Source organism: Varroa destructor, unplaced genomic scaffold (genome assembly GCF_002443255.2).
Source record: "Varroa destructor unplaced genomic scaffold, Vdes_3.0 BEIS01000003.1, whole genome shotgun sequence".
NCBI classification, from domain to species: Eukaryota; Metazoa; Arthropoda; class Arachnida; order Mesostigmata; family Varroidae; genus Varroa; species Varroa destructor.
In genome coordinates, this window is record NW_019211456.1 from 39282032 (window position 1) to 39299998 (window position 17967).

A 17967-nucleotide genomic window follows, 5' to 3' on the forward strand; every position below is an offset into this window, starting at 1 on the left:
CATCATCGCGCCTTAGGCAAAAAGCAAATATATTAATTTTCTTGCTACATATCTCAAGATTTGTATTTATACCAGCAACATCGTGGTTATGCTAGCAGTAAGCTCAAGATAAATTATTGATTTCAAATGAAAAGATATCATCACTGAGGTTGACTTAAATTTACGACACACGCATCACTCCTTACTCTCATTCCTGCGTTTTTTCCGTGTCCCCATCAGGACACTACCACAGGCTATATTTTTATTAAGTTGGTGGAATAGAGTTTGGTAACTACCCGGATTAGCATGGCGTATTGGTCGTCAAGTCGATCGGATGTGAGTACCTCGACAACGATCAACTCGTTAATTTGATTAGGGCATAGAATAAGAGTGCGCGAAATGTCTTCTTGTTACCAGTGTTATTAATTTCTACATACAGCTAGTATGATACGGTTTCGGTCTTGCTGATAAAACGTATGACTGTGCAAATTTTATTTTAGGAAAAACATCAAGAGCTGGATCACGGGAACCCTTGCTCGCGTCTATAGTCACTTAAAGAAGCTTAACAACTGAGAAATGAAGCGCATCATTGTGCCGAGCGGAAGAGCCTGTCAATTTCAAATCTTTCGTCACCTAATACCTTGATCTTGCTTTTTGATACTTTTTGTCCTTTTCTTTTGTTTGTTGCGTAGTTCTGCAAATTTTCTAGTTCATTAACTACTCGTTAAATTGAAGACGTCGTCATTTGTTCGTGACGATTCTGCCATCGTTTTGGACAGTTACACGCAATGCGAGTGTAATCCGAAGGACTTAATTTTGATACTTCATTCTGTAATGCTTTAAATAGACTCTGCTCACTTATAATCACTATACGCCTGAGGCCAGACCCCGCCAAGGTTTCCTGGCTGGTTAAGGTATCCGTTGGTACTAATTTTATAATGTGTCAGCCCCATCGTTCGGGTTTGATGAGATGAACACCTTATGGAAAGAACGTATTGACATGTGGACGACGAACAGACGCGCAATGATGTACCTCAGCAGGAATCAAGATGTAAGCAAGGATCAAAGGTACATCGCACGACCTAATGAGAAGCCTTCGATGATTTCGCTCTCTACTACATTTCGTAGCACCAAACATCATGGTTGCCCTCCCTGCAACCCCTTGGTCCTGTCTATCTCTACCAGCCCAGCTTTGAAGCCGATGGGGTCTCGGTACGAGCGGTACATATTGTCATATGGTGCGGAGAAGGCATCAGTGTTCCCCCAACATTTCTATATTCCAACTTATTTGACTTCTGGTGGCTGCATGGGCGCGTTACGTACCCTTCCGGTGGGCGTCCTTCGTGGATATTTCGAATCCCCTATCTCAGCCATATTCTGCTTTTTCTTAAGCGCGATCTTGCTTTTTCCTCCCGTTAGTGCTCTGATGCCCGGGTTTTCCTTTGCGGATTCCCTTTTGCCTCTTTTCTCTCGCTTTTCCTATTGACTCTGCCTTTTGGTGGCCCGGGATGTCCAAGAACGAATCGGCTGCCACTACTATTTTGGCTGCCGCTTAGCCTTCGAAATTTGACCTGATGGGGTTTCAGCAGACAGACCAGCCTTCGATCGGTTGACATTGGATGGAAGCTGGTGGATGACTACATCTGCTATGAAGTTATGTCATTAAAAAGCAAAAAATCTTCGTTCACTTTACCATTGCGGCCCCCTGATTCGCGCGCCGACCCGCCCGTACTAATCAGAAGTTATTCTTTGCAGCTTGAGCTTCTGGTGTTGCTGCTGGGTTTGTATGTTGGAACTCAGATCAGACCAGAGCAACCCACTCAAAAGTGAGTTGCACGGCGTCTTACGGTGTCGCTCTTTGGTCAAATCGGAGCGCTCAAACTCCCTCCGGGCAGGTAGCTGCTACCTCCGGGCTAACTGATCTCGGATAAAATATCTGCGTCACCCTCGTTCCGACCAATGTCTGATTGGCAAACGTCAGGTAAGATGTCACTTTTTTTCCATTTATATAACGCGCTTTAAAAAGCGACATACTTTGAGTGTACGAATTTATTAACAATGACATTATATTTTTCAATTATTTATGTCTATATGCAGTATATAGAACTATTATACATATTGTCATATGTGTACCCACTTTGCAAATACATGGTCTCTGCTGAAGTCTACATACGTATTCACGTTATTCTCAATACTCAAATGATTCCATCGGCACAAGGACACATTTATATGGCCCTGTCTTTGTCATCCCGTTGGAAAGTAACATAGTGCCAACCTATACCCTCCGTGTATGTGTTTATGTCTACACTGACTTGAGGAGCTCATGGCGGAACTAACATAGATAGGGACCTGAGATGGCGCGGCAGGAAATACTAGATTCCCATGAATGACAGATAAATCTATCTGGAAGAAGACAGTATGACCATGTGTGGCGGCCAACGTCGATACCTTCGAGCGCGTATGCCGTTGATCGGCTGAAGAGTTCGCTGGCGAAGCTGTCGTTACTACTGCCTAACCAGCTCCTGATCATTCGTTTATTGTGTCGCAAGGCTATTGCTTAATGAAAATTCATTGGTCGGAACGAACTTTCAAAGCAGCTATAGCAGAAAGGCGATCATTAAGCAGGCGTCCACAAAAGTATCTAGTATTTACGTCAAATGCTCTAAGACGGTCTAGAATATATAGAGTACTAATAAGATCGTTTTAAGTAGGCTATCGGCTGGTAGATTATAGGATAACACTGCGACTTCTCAGCAATTTTTAACCGTCATTTGGAAAGTGATTTTTTACAATATTTTTTATATATAGGTAAAGAATATAAGAGGGAAAAAAAAATTATATATAATGTAACACCCGTAAAAGGAGAAGCATCATTTTAAATGGTCAATTAAATATCGTTAATTGATTAAAAATTAGCACCCTGCAGTATAAAAGAAGGCCACGGGGATATACTCTGTGTCTAGTTATCGAGTCCGCCTGAGTGTGTCGCATAAAAATCTACGAAAAGGAACCAATGGGCAAAGGAACATATTTGGACTTTTACGTATACCAGTCTAATAGCAGAACACGATCGTCTCTGATCAACCGACTACCTGTTCCATGGCTTTTAGTGTACTACAACGAATTTCGCATGCTTCGAATACAGTTCAGCCAACCCAATTGCTAGGACCGCTGGCTTAGTTTAATGACGAACATAAGGGAGAATGAAAGAAATAAAAGACAAAAAAAGTATCTGTTTAAATCATGAAGAGGATTTTTCTCTGGTCAGCCAAAGAAGATCCGATGTTGATTATCAGTTGTGTAAAGATAAATAGGTAGAGGGAGTAAAGTATTCGTATGGAACATTGGCAGCACGAGTCAAACGAGATTTGCGTCGGTTACTTTTTGCTATAACGGTATGGCCCATAGTATCACTGTGCAACTCATGATCGCAAGCAAATAATTTATCCCGATATTTCGTAGTAGAACCTAACAAGCTGTGTGAACGTGCCTTTCCATGCACAAGAAAAACTAGCAATTTGTGTGTAGATAGGCAGTGTCAGATAGGTGTGTGTGATTGAACGTAAAATAATGACAGAAGAATGAATGGACGCTTCCGTGCAGGATATTTCCTTCCAGTTCAAACTCTATTTTATATTAAAGACAGAATTTTTGTACCGCCCGACTCCGATCTACTTTCGCTGACACTGATGGTTTCATTGTTGTAATCGCTCAACTTTTTCCATGTGAACTACTTATCCAGGTCAGTATTGCTAAATGCTGCAAAGCCGCTCGCTCCAACCTAAGTTCGAACCCAATGTTACCAACAGCTGAGCAATAGATACTCTCAAAACATATTTTAACATTTTCACGTATTTCCTATGACGGCAAACGGCACAAAACGCCGTGGTGAATTTTCTAATATTCGCACAATGACTAGTCCTTGCATGAATTAGTGCTTGTATGGACTATCTTTGCGACGTCCCGTTTCCATGCTTCCCAAGTAACAGTTTGAAATAGACAATAAATTTTATCAATGTTTTCGATTTATTTTGATAAGAATTGGTAACTTCTTATCAAACATGCTTAACTACCTTTTTGACAGTGCGCTGTTCTGTTATTGGCTGTTTCGGAAATATGTAAAATCTGTACGTTGCTCACTAACAAATCACAAAACGTATATAGTTTTCAATCTACTTGCCATTATACTATTTAATGGAATACATTTTGTTTATTCCTTTTTACGAAGTAAGCACAGAACACCTTCTCTTATATAAGCGCAGCTTCTTCCCAGCCCCTAAACCCCACAAAGACTTACCCTTTCTTTCTCTACATGTTGTGCCAGCGTTCGTGAGCCTCCGCGAGCAACGTCTGCTGGGTGTCATGATCAAAAAGCATCTTCGTTGCAGGTGGCCTGACTCGACAAAGTTCTGCTGAACGAAAAGGGGTTCCACGTAATGGTGGATGTATCGCAGAGGGGTGGGTGACATTTGGAAAAGTACGCTAGTTACTGGGACGTATCGGCTGGTAGTCAGGGGACGGTTCAATGTAAGCGCCAGAGGTCGTATTAGTTCCGGATAGAAGGAGAGCCAACAGTACTAGTAAGGCTGCTTCCGTATTCGTATTGTGGCAGGAGCTGGAACACCGGCTCCAGTCGTCGTCACCATACTCTGGAGGCTGTACCCGAGCACAGGGGTAATAAGGGCAAGTTCCATCTGCAAAACTCAAATTGGATTAGACCCTGTGACCATCCCACAGTGGACACCGGAATATAATACACACACACACACACAAACCCCGCAGACCTCCGCCGACATGGAGGCATGCAACTAGCAGAAGAAAAACAGAAAAGACAGGCGACAGCGACGCGACGGCCATTGCCACAAGGCACAACAAGGGCAATGTAACGGACGCTTCTTCAATTTTTCTCGTTCCTTGTTCAACTCACCCAAAGGCCGTGAGGCATAGTGAGTTAGGACATCCGGGACGAAGCCGACGGGCAACAGAGTATAGGGAAAATGGCACCGGGAGAGCGAAACGAGGCACTAAAGACAGACTAGAAAGGGAAAATTGGCTGCAGCTATAATTCTGCAGCGCTTCCTTTAGATACGAGTCATGACGGCAACAAAAAACGACATCTTAGAGATAATAAAAGGAGAGTGACGAGCCTATGACACACCTGGAAGAAAGTATCTAACGCTTTTCTTTTGTTACGTTAAAGCGCACTGCTACTTTTTCTTTCCCAGGAGCGCTAGCTGCACGTGTGCGTCTGGGCAGATTCGAACATAAAGGGTTTGGTAATGTAAGTAGGGAGCTTAAATGTCCTTGCAGATCACACTTTACTTTTAAATTTCCTTATCCTGGTCTTGTAACTAGTCTTGAATACGTATGTGCATACGTGTCCAAGACGCTACGCGGAACGTAAAGTGTTACGTCAGGAAAAGGTGACCAAGCGAACAGTCTGCACTTATGCCAGGATCTGATCGATCGAGGATACCGAAGCGAGTTTGAGCACGTAACTAACGCCGGGGTGATCTACTTGCAGGATTTTGGGCCATTCCACAGTTAGCCTACTAAGCAGCATATTTCATAGCAATCTTTCTGTCGTTTTTCTTTCTCTGTTTCTATACCGCGTTCTATCAGATAGTAATTACAAATGTTGCTTCTACTGCTGTTACTACAACCACTAAGGTTATTTTGCAGATGAAAAATCCGGATGATTGGCCGTCGCCTCTGGCAGCTATGGCAGGAAAAATGTTTCCCATCGCAGCTCATCTACCATTGCTTTTCTTCATTGACCCTTCGAAGACCTTTAGCCCCTTAGACTGATCGAGGTGAGGCTCGGAAAGGCTCCCTGCGCCCCTTGAGTTTCGCGAGCCTTTACTGTGTGCCGCCACTCACCCGCTTGTCTGTCTTGCTTTGCCTTTCCCACTCAGCCACTTTCTGAGCCCTGCGTAGTCCACTGAGACCAGGAAGCAACCTCAGGCTTCAAGTCGTTTCACCAGACAGGTATTCTCCAAAGTTGTACGGACAAGAACCTTACGTTAAACTATTTAGGCAAGGTGGGATATTGGCCATGGCTTGTTTCCCCGTGCCGCCCACGCTTCTTGTTAAGTTGTAGCAATATGCTGTACGAGCATGTTACCAACGGCGCTGTCGTTGCATTGGTATGGCTCTTTGTGTAATGTCACGAGCGCCTATCATCAAATTTTATCATAAAAGCTGATATATGTCGTAATAGCCGCTGAAGTGTTCCCTCTTGGGTTGTGAGTCCTTAGCATGCAGAGAACTTGAATGCAATGTTTTGGAACAGGCAAACGGCGCAGGATATATTTCGGTAGTCTTTTAATCTAGTCCTCTAGTCAATCTCTTTAATAAGAAAGCTACAATGCCCACTAGACAAACCAGCTTTGGAGTAGTGCCTTCCTCAAGTGACCTCAATGATCGACGAACTGATGGTTGATGAATGACTTATGATTGCTGTGTTCACTATAACATTCGTTTCTTGACCGTGCTGAAGTGTTTCGGTACTGAAAAAGGCGTTCTTACGCTCCACCATAACGACCTAAAGCTGCAATCGATTAGTCGACTGTAGGGGTCCGGCGACGATAACACAATATGTTTGCCAAACTATACCAAAATTTTCCTGCTGTAAAGTAACGAGTGTCAAGGAAATTGTGAGCACTTACGCTGAACTCTGTTCCTATCATACGTCGTCTACTTAACTATGCGTGTTGTGAAATGGTCCACTGGATTAATTGATCAGTACTATTAGACACACATTACCAAATACGATAGAGGATCATAGTACAAGAGCTGTCAAAAGCAGAGATGGATCAGTAAATCAGCAGTCCATTCGTTGATTAACAGTAGTAAAAATGCTATTTTATGTTACTCTTAACAAGATTATTGTAGCAACCGATGTAAAGCATAAAAATCAACGAGAAATAAGCTATAAAGGCAAGAATTTCTGTTAAAAACAACACAATATAGCTTTTGTTTACAGCCCTACCTATAGCCATAGAACCGAAGGCAAGAGCAGGTATTTTAGGACCAGGAACTAGGATTGCGCATTCATAGATTACATAGGTACTTAGGCAGTACTGTGCCTTTTGACAAATCAGTATCTGCGAGATGTTACACTAAAATCAATTTCTGTTTTTTAAGCTCAGGTATTAGCATCCGGGCTTAAAACAACGCTGTACAGATATATCAAGGCTGAGGTCTCTATTAGACGGACGTGAATATCAACGATAGGCTATATTTTTATTAAGTTGGTGGAATAGAGTTTGGTAACTACCCGGATTAGCATGGCGTATTGGTCGTCAAGTCGATCGGATGTGAGTACCTCGACAACGATCAACTCGTTAATTTGATTAGGGCATAGAATAAGAGTGCGCGAAATGTCTTCTTGTTACCAGTGTTATTAATTTCTACATACAGCTAGTATGATACGGTTTCGGTCTTGCTGATAAAACGTATGACTGTGCAAATTTTATTTTAGGAAAAACATCAAGAGCTGGATCACGGGAACCCTTGCTCGCGTCTATAGTCACTTAAAGAAGCTTAACAACTGAGAAATGAAGCGCATCATTGTGCCGAGCGGAAGAGCCTGTCAATTTCAAATCTTTCGTCACCTAATACCTTGATCTTGCTTTTTGATACTTTTTGTCCTTTTCTTTTGTTTGTTGCGTAGTTCTGCAAATTTTCTAGTTCATTAACTACTCGTTAAATTGAAGACGTCGTCATTTGTTCGTGACGATTCTGCCATCGTTTTGGACAGTTACACGCAATGCGAGTGTAATCCGAAGGACTTAATTTTGATACTTCATTCTGTAATGCTTTAAATAGACTCTGCTCACTTATAATCACTATACGCCTGAGGCCAGACCCCGCCGATTTAAATTGAGTATATTTATATATTTATTTGGATTGTCGTTCTGACGATTTTCGTAATAAGGGGTCCAGTGACAAGAAAAGATCAAGGAAATAGTAGCGGCGCCCCCAATGTTATACGGTTGAAGAGCTCAAAACGGGTTCAGTTTTCAAAACCCAAATTAATTTAGACTTATAGTAGCAAGCTTTGTATTAATTACAATGACATTTATTACGAATATAGTGATTTATTTTTTACTAAAGATCATCTGTAAGAACGAAAAGTAACAGACTGAGGGATTAAGATCAGAAAAATGATTTATTCTTACAAGCTATTTACAATCCAAGTACACACAGTTCGCAATGCGTCATCAAACAGCGTATTTAAACAGCCCGGCAAAGAAAAATCTCAATGAACCCATGCTGTAATTATTTCATGTCCTGTTTCAGCGACAGTTGTATGACCTACCTGGCAACGTATTTACCTTGTTCTTATGGGTTAGTTAACAATTCGGACATACCCAATTATCGCATCACAATGCATTCAAGTATTAAGTTATCACTATGGTGCTCTATTTCTTCATTCATTCACGCTAAGCGTTGTTGATTGCCGAGAATCAGTTGGCATCCACCTCACTGGTATATATGCATCACGTTGCTCGTCAGAGCTCCTTTACGTCCGTAAGGTCGCATGCCAGCGGGCATAGCACGCACAAATTAAAAAGAGTTCGCTTCCTTACATACAGTTTCTATACGTAGGTTCACCGGAAATGCAGCAGTACATAAGGCAACGTAGCGGCAAGACGGAAAAGAACGGAATCAATAGCGCAGGCCGACCTTGGCACACCGACGGCCGCCGCCAGCCGCTCGTTTGCTTCGTCGCTTTCAACTGCGTCATTTGCTTCCCCAGCTGTCGCTGGCGCCGCTGCTGTTGAATCTAAATCGTTCTCTGAGGGCTCATTAAACTGAAATTATCTACAAGCTTCTGCCGTTCACCTTCCGGGCAAGCTTCTATCCGTGAGTGTAGTATTTCTGGTCAGTGGGTCACCGACGTCAGCCCAGAGCAGTATCCGCCGTTTCGGTTTTGTCGATCATAGCGAGGTCGAACTAGCAGGCAAACAGAGAAGTACTACACAGACAGCGCCACCTCAATAAGTGGTTGATGGGCACCGAAACAAGGCCTTGTCGGCCTGTATACTGTTCACTACAAATCCACCCAATCGGCACTTGTAGGCCGTCCCATTCGCTTCAGTTGCGCACGCTGTTGTTGCCGACGGCCATTCAAGCCTGTTTCTTGTCCTGAGTAGGATCCTGCTTTTGGCCTAGCTTCTTCGGCTTCCGAAAGCCATGTCTCACTCATTCCCTCTAGCTTTCCAATCAGCCAGGAACGGATTAGGACAATTAATATAACAACCAGCGGCCAATGGCCCGGTCGACTTGACTGAGCCAGCTGGATTGTACCAAAGACGCTAAAATCCAGCAACGACGCCGTAGCAACCTTACAGCGCTCAAACAAAATAGGATTGTACAAGTGTACGCTTGTAGGCCGAGCTGAGGCGGTAGTAGTGATGCCGCCCACCGCCTAGTTAGCCCAGGGAAACTGGCAGGCGATAACATCCGCCCGCCTGTCTGTCTATATAACCCACTAGCCGCTGGTAAAGGACATGGATCAGCACGAAATATAAATGCCTACGAAAAAAGTAAAATGAAGTTTGAGACTTGATTGAACTCTATAAGTCTAGACGGATCGTTTCCTTATACAATCAGAAATAGGACACGTTACGGAATCAGCACACAGCCGCATAGACCTTGTTTACATCGCAGTGTTTGCACATAGGTTTTTCCTTGAAGGACATTTGTGCTCCCCAAATGTGCCCTTCATCATGAAAATGGGTTTCAGTCCACTAGTAACCAAGACCCCGCTGTTAGTCCGTTGCCGACTGAGGAGTCAACATAGCTAGAAACACGTATTGATGAATTAATAAAATATAAGTAAATAAGACACCACTTGATAAAGTGTCTTTAAGTGTGCACTTGGTTTATTTTGCAATATATTCTATTTACGTTTATCCTGTAGAGATAGTTCTATTGCTTATTCCTATATTACAGGACTTGATTACTCGAAAGGGTTATTTATAGCAGTTGTTATTATTGTTTGCTTTTTTTGTTATAAATTTATTGGAAAGGTGCGGCATAGAGAAACCGCATAGAGAAATATTCCAGCCGAGATTATTATGGTATTATTCCGATTTTGCATGCACAATTATATGTATACCATAAATTTCCTCCGGAATACAGATCCAGTAAGCAATCTCTACTGTCCTATGGTCGCCAAGGATAGTAGCTGTTTTTTAGCTTTATTTAAGACGTATGATTTGAGGCAGTGAACTAAATAATATATTTTCTCTGGTAAAATTGCTAATCAAGGTCCTAGCAGTATATCTTTTAAGCTTGATAATCCCAAATAGCTGACCGCAATCCTACAGCCTTCGCTTAGGCCAAATAGTCTATCAAGTTACTTTCGGTATGGCCCATAGTATCACTGTGCAACTCATGATCGCAAGCAAATAATTTATCCCGATATTTCGTAGTAGAACCTAACAAGCTGTGTGAACGTGCCTTTCCATGCACAAGAAAAACTAGCAATTTGTGTGTAGATAGGCAGTGTCAGATAGGTGTGTGTGATTGAACGTAAAATAATGACAGAAGAATGAATGGACGCTTCCGTGCAGGATATTTCCTTCCAGTTCAAACTCTATTTTATATTAAAGACAGAATTTTTGTACCGCCCGACTCCGATCTACTTTCGCTGACACTGATGGTTTCATTGTTGTAATCGCTCAACTTTTTCCATGTGAACTACTTATCCAGGTCAGTATTGCTAAATGCTGCAAAGCCGCTCGCTCCAACCTAAGTTCGAACCCAATGTTACCAACAGCTGAGCAATAGATACTCTCAAAACATATTTTAACATTTTCACGTATTTCCTATGACGGCAAACGGCACAAAACGCCGTGGTGAATTTTCTAATATTCGCACAATGACTAGTCCTTGCATGAATTAGTGCTTGTATGGACTATCTTTGCGACGTCCCGTTTCCATGCTTCCCAAGTAACAGTTTGAAATAGACAATAAATTTTATCAATGTTTTCGATTTATTTTGATAAGAATTGGTAACTTCTTATCAAACATGCTTAACTACCTTTTTGACAGTGCGCTGTTCTGTTATTGGCTGTTTCGGAAATATGTAAAATCTGTACGTTGCTCACTAACAAATCACAAAACGTATATAGTTTTCAATCTACTTGCCATTATACTATTTAATGGAATACATTTTGTTTATTCCTTTTTACGAAGTAAGCACAGAACACCTTCTCTTATATAAGCGCAGCTTCTTCCCAGCCCCTAAACCCCACAAAGACTTACCCTTTCTTTCTCTACATGTTGTGCCAGCGTTCGTGAGCCTCCGCGAGCAACGTCTGCTGGGTGTCATGATCAAAAAGCATCTTCGTTGCAGGTGGCCTGACTCGACAAAGTTCTGCTGAACGAAAAGGGGTTCCACGTAATGGTGGATGTATCGCAGAGGGGTGGGTGACATTTGGAAAAGTACGCTAGTTACTGGGACGTATCGGCTGGTAGTCAGGGGACGGTTCAATGTAAGCGCCAGAGGTCGTATTAGTTCCGGATAGAAGGAGAGCCAACAGTACTAGTAAGGCTGCTTCCGTATTCGTATTGTGGCAGGAGCTGGAACACCGGCTCCAGTCGTCGTCACCATACTCTGGAGGCTGTACCCGAGCACAGGGGTAATAAGGGCAAGTTCCATCTGCAAAACTCAAATTGGATTAGACCCTGTGACCATCCCACAGTGGACACCGGAATATAATACACACACACACACACAAACCCCGCAGACCTCCGCCGACATGGAGGCATGCAACTAGCAGAAGAAAAACAGAAAAGACAGGCGACAGCGACGCGACGGCCATTGCCACAAGGCACAACAAGGGCAATGTAACGGACGCTTCTTCAATTTTTCTCGTTCCTTGTTCAACTCACCCAAAGGCCGTGAGGCATAGTGAGTTAGGACATCCGGGACGAAGCCGACGGGCAACAGAGTATAGGGAAAATGGCACCGGGAGAGCGAAACGAGGCACTAAAGACAGACTAGAAAGGGAAAATTGGCTGCAGCTATAATTCTGCAGCGCTTCCTTTAGATACGAGTCATGACGGCAACAAAAAACGACATCTTAGAGATAATAAAAGGAGAGTGACGAGCCTATGACACACCTGGAAGAAAGTATCTAACGCTTTTCTTTTGTTACGTTAAAGCGCACTGCTACTTTTTCTTTCCCAGGAGCGCTAGCTGCACGTGTGCGTCTGGGCAGATTCGAACATAAAGGGTTTGGTAATGTAAGTAGGGAGCTTAAATGTCCTTGCAGATCACACTTTACTTTTAAATTTCCTTATCCTGGTCTTGTAACTAGTCTTGAATACGTATGTGCATACGTGTCCAAGACGCTACGCGGAACGTAAAGTGTTACGTCAGGAAAAGGTGACCAAGCGAACAGTCTGCACTTATGCCAGGATCTGATCGATCGAGGATACCGAAGCGAGTTTGAGCACGTAACTAACGCCGGGGTGATCTACTTGCAGGATTTTGGGCCATTCCACAGTTAGCCTACTAAGCAGCATATTTCATAGCAATCTTTCTGTCGTTTTTCTTTCTCTGTTTCTATACCGCGTTCTATCAGATAGTAATTACAAATGTTGCTTCTACTGCTGTTACTACAACCACTAAGGTTATTTTGCAGATGAAAAATCCGGATGATTGGCCGTCGCCTCTGGCAGCTATGGCAGGAAAAATGTTTCCCATCGCAGCTCATCTACCATTGCTTTTCTTCATTGACCCTTCGAAGACCTTTAGCCCCTTAGACTGATCGAGGTGAGGCTCGGAAAGGCTCCCTGCGCCCCTTGAGTTTCGCGAGCCTTTACTGTGTGCCGCCACTCACCCGCTTGTCTGTCTTGCTTTGCCTTTCCCACTCAGCCACTTTCTGAGCCCTGCGTAGTCCACTGAGACCAGGAAGCAACCTCAGGCTTCAAGTCGTTTCACCAGACAGGTATTCTCCAAAGTTGTACGGACAAGAACCTTACGTTAAACTATTTAGGCAAGGTGGGATATTGGCCATGGCTTGTTTCCCCGTGCCGCCCACGCTTCTTGTTAAGTTGTAGCAATATGCTGTACGAGCATGTTACCAACGGCGCTGTCGTTGCATTGGTATGGCTCTTTGTGTAATGTCACGAGCGCCTATCATCAAATTTTATCATAAAAGCTGATATATGTCGTAATAGCCGCTGAAGTGTTCCCTCTTGGGTTGTGAGTCCTTAGCATGCAGAGAACTTGAATGCAATGTTTTGGAACAGGCAAACGGCGCAGGATATATTTCGGTAGTCTTTTAATCTAGTCCTCTAGTCAATCTCTTTAATAAGAAAGCTACAATGCCCACTAGACAAACCAGCTTTGGAGTAGTGCCTTCCTCAAGTGACCTCAATGATCGACGAACTGATGGTTGATGAATGACTTATGATTGCTGTGTTCACTATAACATTCGTTTCTTGACCGTGCTGAAGTGTTTCGGTACTGAAAAAGGCGTTCTTACGCTCCACCATAACGACCTAAAGCTGCAATCGATTAGTCGACTGTAGGGGTCCGGCGACGATAACACAATATGTTTGCCAAACTATACCAAAATTTTCCTGCTGTAAAGTAACGAGTGTCAAGGAAATTGTGAGCACTTACGCTGAACTCTGTTCCTATCATACGTCGTCTACTTAACTATGTGTGTTGTGAAATGGTCCACTGGATTAATTGATCAGTACTATTAGACACACATTACCAAATACGATAGAGGATCATAGTACAAGAGCTGTCAAAAGCAGAGATGGATCAGTAAATCAGCAGTCCATTCGTTGATTAGCAGTAGTAAAAATGCTATTTTATGTTACTCTTAACAAGATTATTGTAGCAACCGATGTAAAGCATAAAAATCAACGAGAAATAAGCTATAAAGGCAAGAATTTCTGTTAAAAACAACACAATATAGCTTTTGTTTACAGCCTTACCTATAGCCATAGAACCGAAGGCAAGAGCAGGTATTTTAGGACCAGGAATTAAGATTGCGCATTCATAGATTACATAGGTACTTAGGCAGTACTGTGCCTTTTGACAAATCAGTATCTGCGAGATGTTACACTAAAATCAATTTCTGTTTTTTAAGCTCAGGTATTAGCATCCGGGCTTAAAACAACGCTGTACAGATATATCAAGGCTGAGGTCTCTATTAGACGGACGTGAATATCAACGATAGGCTATATTTTTATTAAGTTGGTGGAATACCTACGATCGTAGGCAGAGTTTGGTAACTACCCGGATTAGCATGGCGTATTGGTCGTCAAGTCGATCGGATGTGAGTACCTCGACAACGATCAACTCGTTAATTTGATTAGGGCATAGAATAAGAGTGCGCGAAATGTCTTCTTGTTACCAGTGTTATTAATTTCTACATACAGCTAGTATGATACGGTTTCGGTCTTGCTGATAAAACGTATGACTGTGCAAATTTTATTTTAGGAAAAACATCAAGAGCTGGATCACGGGAACCCTTGCTCGCGCCTATAGTCACTTAAAGAAGCTTAACAACTGAGAAATGAAGCGCATCATTGTGCCGAGCGGAAGAGCTTGATTGGTAGCGCGTTCTGTCAATTTCAAATCTTTCGTCACCTAATACCTTGATCTTGGTTTTTGATACTTTTTGTCCTTTTCTTTTGTTTGTTGCGTAGTTCTGCAAATTTTCTAGTTCATTAACTACTCGTTAAATTGAAGACGTCGTCATTTGTTCGTGACGATTCTGCCATCGTTTTAGATAGTTACACGCAATGCGAGTGTAATCCGAAGGACTTAATTTTGATACTTAACTCTGCAACTTATAATCACTATACGCCTGAGGGCAGACCTCGCCAAGGTTTCCTGTTGACTGGTTAAGGTGTCCGTTAGTACTAATTTCGTAATGTGTCAGCCCCATCGTTCGGGTTTGATGGGATGAACACGTTATGGAAAGAACGTATTGACATGTGGACGACGAATACACGCGCAATGATGTACCTCAGCAGGAATCAAGATGGCAGCAGGGGTCAAAAATAAATCGCACGACCTAATGAGGAGCTTTCGATGATTTCGCTCTCTAATACATTTCTAAGCACCAAACATCATGGTTGCCCTCTCTGCAGCCCTTTGGTCCTGTCTATCTCTACCAGCCCAGTTTTGAAGCCGATGGGGTCTCGATACGAGCGGTACATATTGTCATATGGTGCGGAAAAGGCATCAGTGTTCCCTCAACATTTCTACATTTCAACTTATTTGACTTCTGGTGGCTGCATGGGCGCGTTACGTACTCTTCCGGTGGGCGTCCTTCGTGGATATTTCGAATCCCCTCTCTCAGCCATATTCTGCTTTTTCTTAAGCGCAATCTTGCTTTTTCCTCCTGTCAGTGCTCTCATGCCCAGGTTTTCCTTTGCGGATTCTCCTTTTGCCACTTTTCTCTCGCTTTTCCTATTGACTCTGCCTTTTGGTGGCCCGGGATGCCCAAGAACGAATCGGCTGCCACTAGTATTGTGGCTGCCGCTTAGCCTTCGAAATTTGACCTGATGGGGTTTCAGCAGACAGACCAGCATTCGATCGGTTGACATTGGATGGAAGCTGGTGGATGACTACATCTGCTATGAAGTTATGTCATTAAAAAGCAAAATCAGAAAAATCTTCGTTCACTTTACCATTGCGGCCCCCTGGTTCGCGCGCCGACTCGCCCGTACTAATCAGAGGTTGCTCTTCGCAGCTTAAGCTTCTGATGTTACTGCTGGGTTCGTATGTCGGAACTCAGATCAGGCCAAAGCAACATACATAAAAGTGGCTTGCACGGCGTCTTACGGTGTCACTCTTTGGTCAAATTGGAGCGCTCAAACTCCCTCCGGACAGGTAGCTGCTACCTCCGGGCTAACTGACCTCGGATAAAATATTTTCTTCACCCTCGTTTCTGTCTGATTGGCCTACCAATGTCTGATTGGCAAACGTCAACGATACAGCTGGTGCTTTCATTTTTGTCGTCATCGTCGAAACCCTTGTCACCATATCTCCTCTATCATTATCAGCACAAACATCACCACAATTAGCTGATATCATTCGTGTGATGATAATGATTATTATTATTAGCTTGTTATTGTAAATATATAGTCATTATAATAGCTACTCACTGATGACTGATACCAATAAAGTATCTGACGAAATAAGTATGAAAAAAGTGAATAAAAATCAGCATTAATAACTAATAGTAAATAATTAGTGATATGTTCTATGTTCTGCGAACTGTGTCACAAAAGCAAAAACCGCATGACCTAGCGTAGGAACAGTCCGATTGAATGTGAGTGTTGCGAGATCATCAAACAGAGCGAACAGAACTTAATAACGTAGCAATGAACAAAAATGAACGTGGAAAAGTCGTTCCAAGGGATCCGGCTTTACTGCGCAAAGAGTTGCTACTGCTGAAAAACATTGGCCTTACTAACTAAATAAAGTACTGCCATTGGTTACCACTTATCCGTGCGTCCTCCAGCAACGCTCGGAAGGGTACATCAAGGTAAGATGTCACTTTTTTTCCATTTATATAGTGCGCTTATAAAAATCAACATACTTTGAGTGTACGAATTTATTAACAGTGAGACGATATTTTTCAATTATTTGTGTCTATATGCAGCATATAGAACTGTTATACGTATTGTCATATGTGTACCCACTTTGCAAATACATGGTCTCTGCTGAAGTCTACATACGTATTCACGTTTTTCTCAATACTCAAATGGTTCCATCGGCACAAGAACACATTTATATTGCCCTGCCTTTGTCATCCCGTTGGAAAGTAACATAGTGCCAACTTATACCCTCCGTGTATGCGTTGATGGCTACACTGACTTGAGGATCTGACGGCGGAACTAACATATATAGGGACCTGAGATGACGCGGCAGGGAATACTGGATTCCCATGAATGACAGATAAATCTATCTGGAAGAAGACAGCATGACCATGTGTAGCGGCCAACGTCGATACCTTCAAGCGCGTATGCCGTTGCTCGGCTGAAGAGTTCGCTGGTGACGCTGTCGTTGCTACTGCCTAACCAGCTCCTGATCACTCGTTTATTGTGTCGCAAGGCTATTGCTTAATGAAAATTCATTGGTCGGAACGAACTTTCAAAGCAGCTATAGCAGAAAGGCGATCATTAAGCAGGCGTCCACAAAAGTATCTAGTATTTACGTCAAATGCTCTAAGACGGTCTAGAATATATAGAGTATAGCTGCCTCGCGCCATCGAATTCATACTGTACTAATAAGATCGTTTTAAGTAGGCTATCGGCTGATAGATTATAGGATAACACTGCGACTTCTCAGCAATTTTTAACGGTCATTTAGAAAGTGATTTTTTACAATATTTTTTTTATATATAGGTAAAGAATATAAGAGGAAAAAAAAAATTATATATAATGTAACACCCGTAAAAGGAGAAGCATCATTTTAAATGGTCAATTAAATATCGTTAATTGATTAAAAATTAGCATCCTGCAGTATAAAAAAAGGCCACGGGAATATACTCTGTGTCTAGTTATCGAGTCCGCCTGAGTGTGTCGCATAAAAATCTACAAAAAGGAACCAATGGGCAAAGGAACATATTTGGACTTTTACGTATACCAGTCTAATAGCAGAACACGATCGTCTCTGATCAACCGACTACCTGTTCCATGGCTTTTAGTGTACTACAACGAATTTCGCATGCTTCGAATACAGTTCAGCCAACCCAATTGCTAGGACCGCTGGCTTGATTTAATGACGAACATAAGGGAGAATGAAAGAAAGAAAAGACAAAAAAAGTATCTGTTTAAATCATGAAGAGGATTTTTCTCTGGTCAGCCAAAGAAGATCCGATGTTGATTATCAGTTGTGTAAAGATAAATAGGTAGAGGGAGTAAAGTATTCGTATGGAACATTGGCAGCACGAGTCAAACGAGATTTGCGTCGGTTACTTTTTGCTATAG

At 42.6% G+C, this 17967-nt stretch overlaps 2 long non-coding RNA genes across 2 annotated transcripts; both read left to right on the top strand.

Annotated features, from left to right (window-relative positions):
• Nucleotides 1-3388: 3388 nt before the first annotated feature.
• LOC147756934 (uncharacterized) lies at nt 3389-7839 on the top strand. Its single transcript, XR_015324713.1, has 4 exons — nt 3389-3721; nt 5662-5967; nt 7131-7298; nt 7463-7839. It is a non-coding gene; the product is annotated as an uncharacterized LOC147756934 (long non-coding RNA).
• Nucleotides 7840-10069: 2230 nt separating this feature from the next.
• LOC147756935 (uncharacterized) lies at nt 10070-14298 on the top strand. Its single transcript, XR_015324716.1, has 3 exons — nt 10070-10704; nt 12645-12950; nt 14114-14298. It is a non-coding gene; the product is annotated as an uncharacterized LOC147756935 (long non-coding RNA).
• The last annotated feature ends 3669 nt before the right edge of the window (nt 14299-17967 follow it).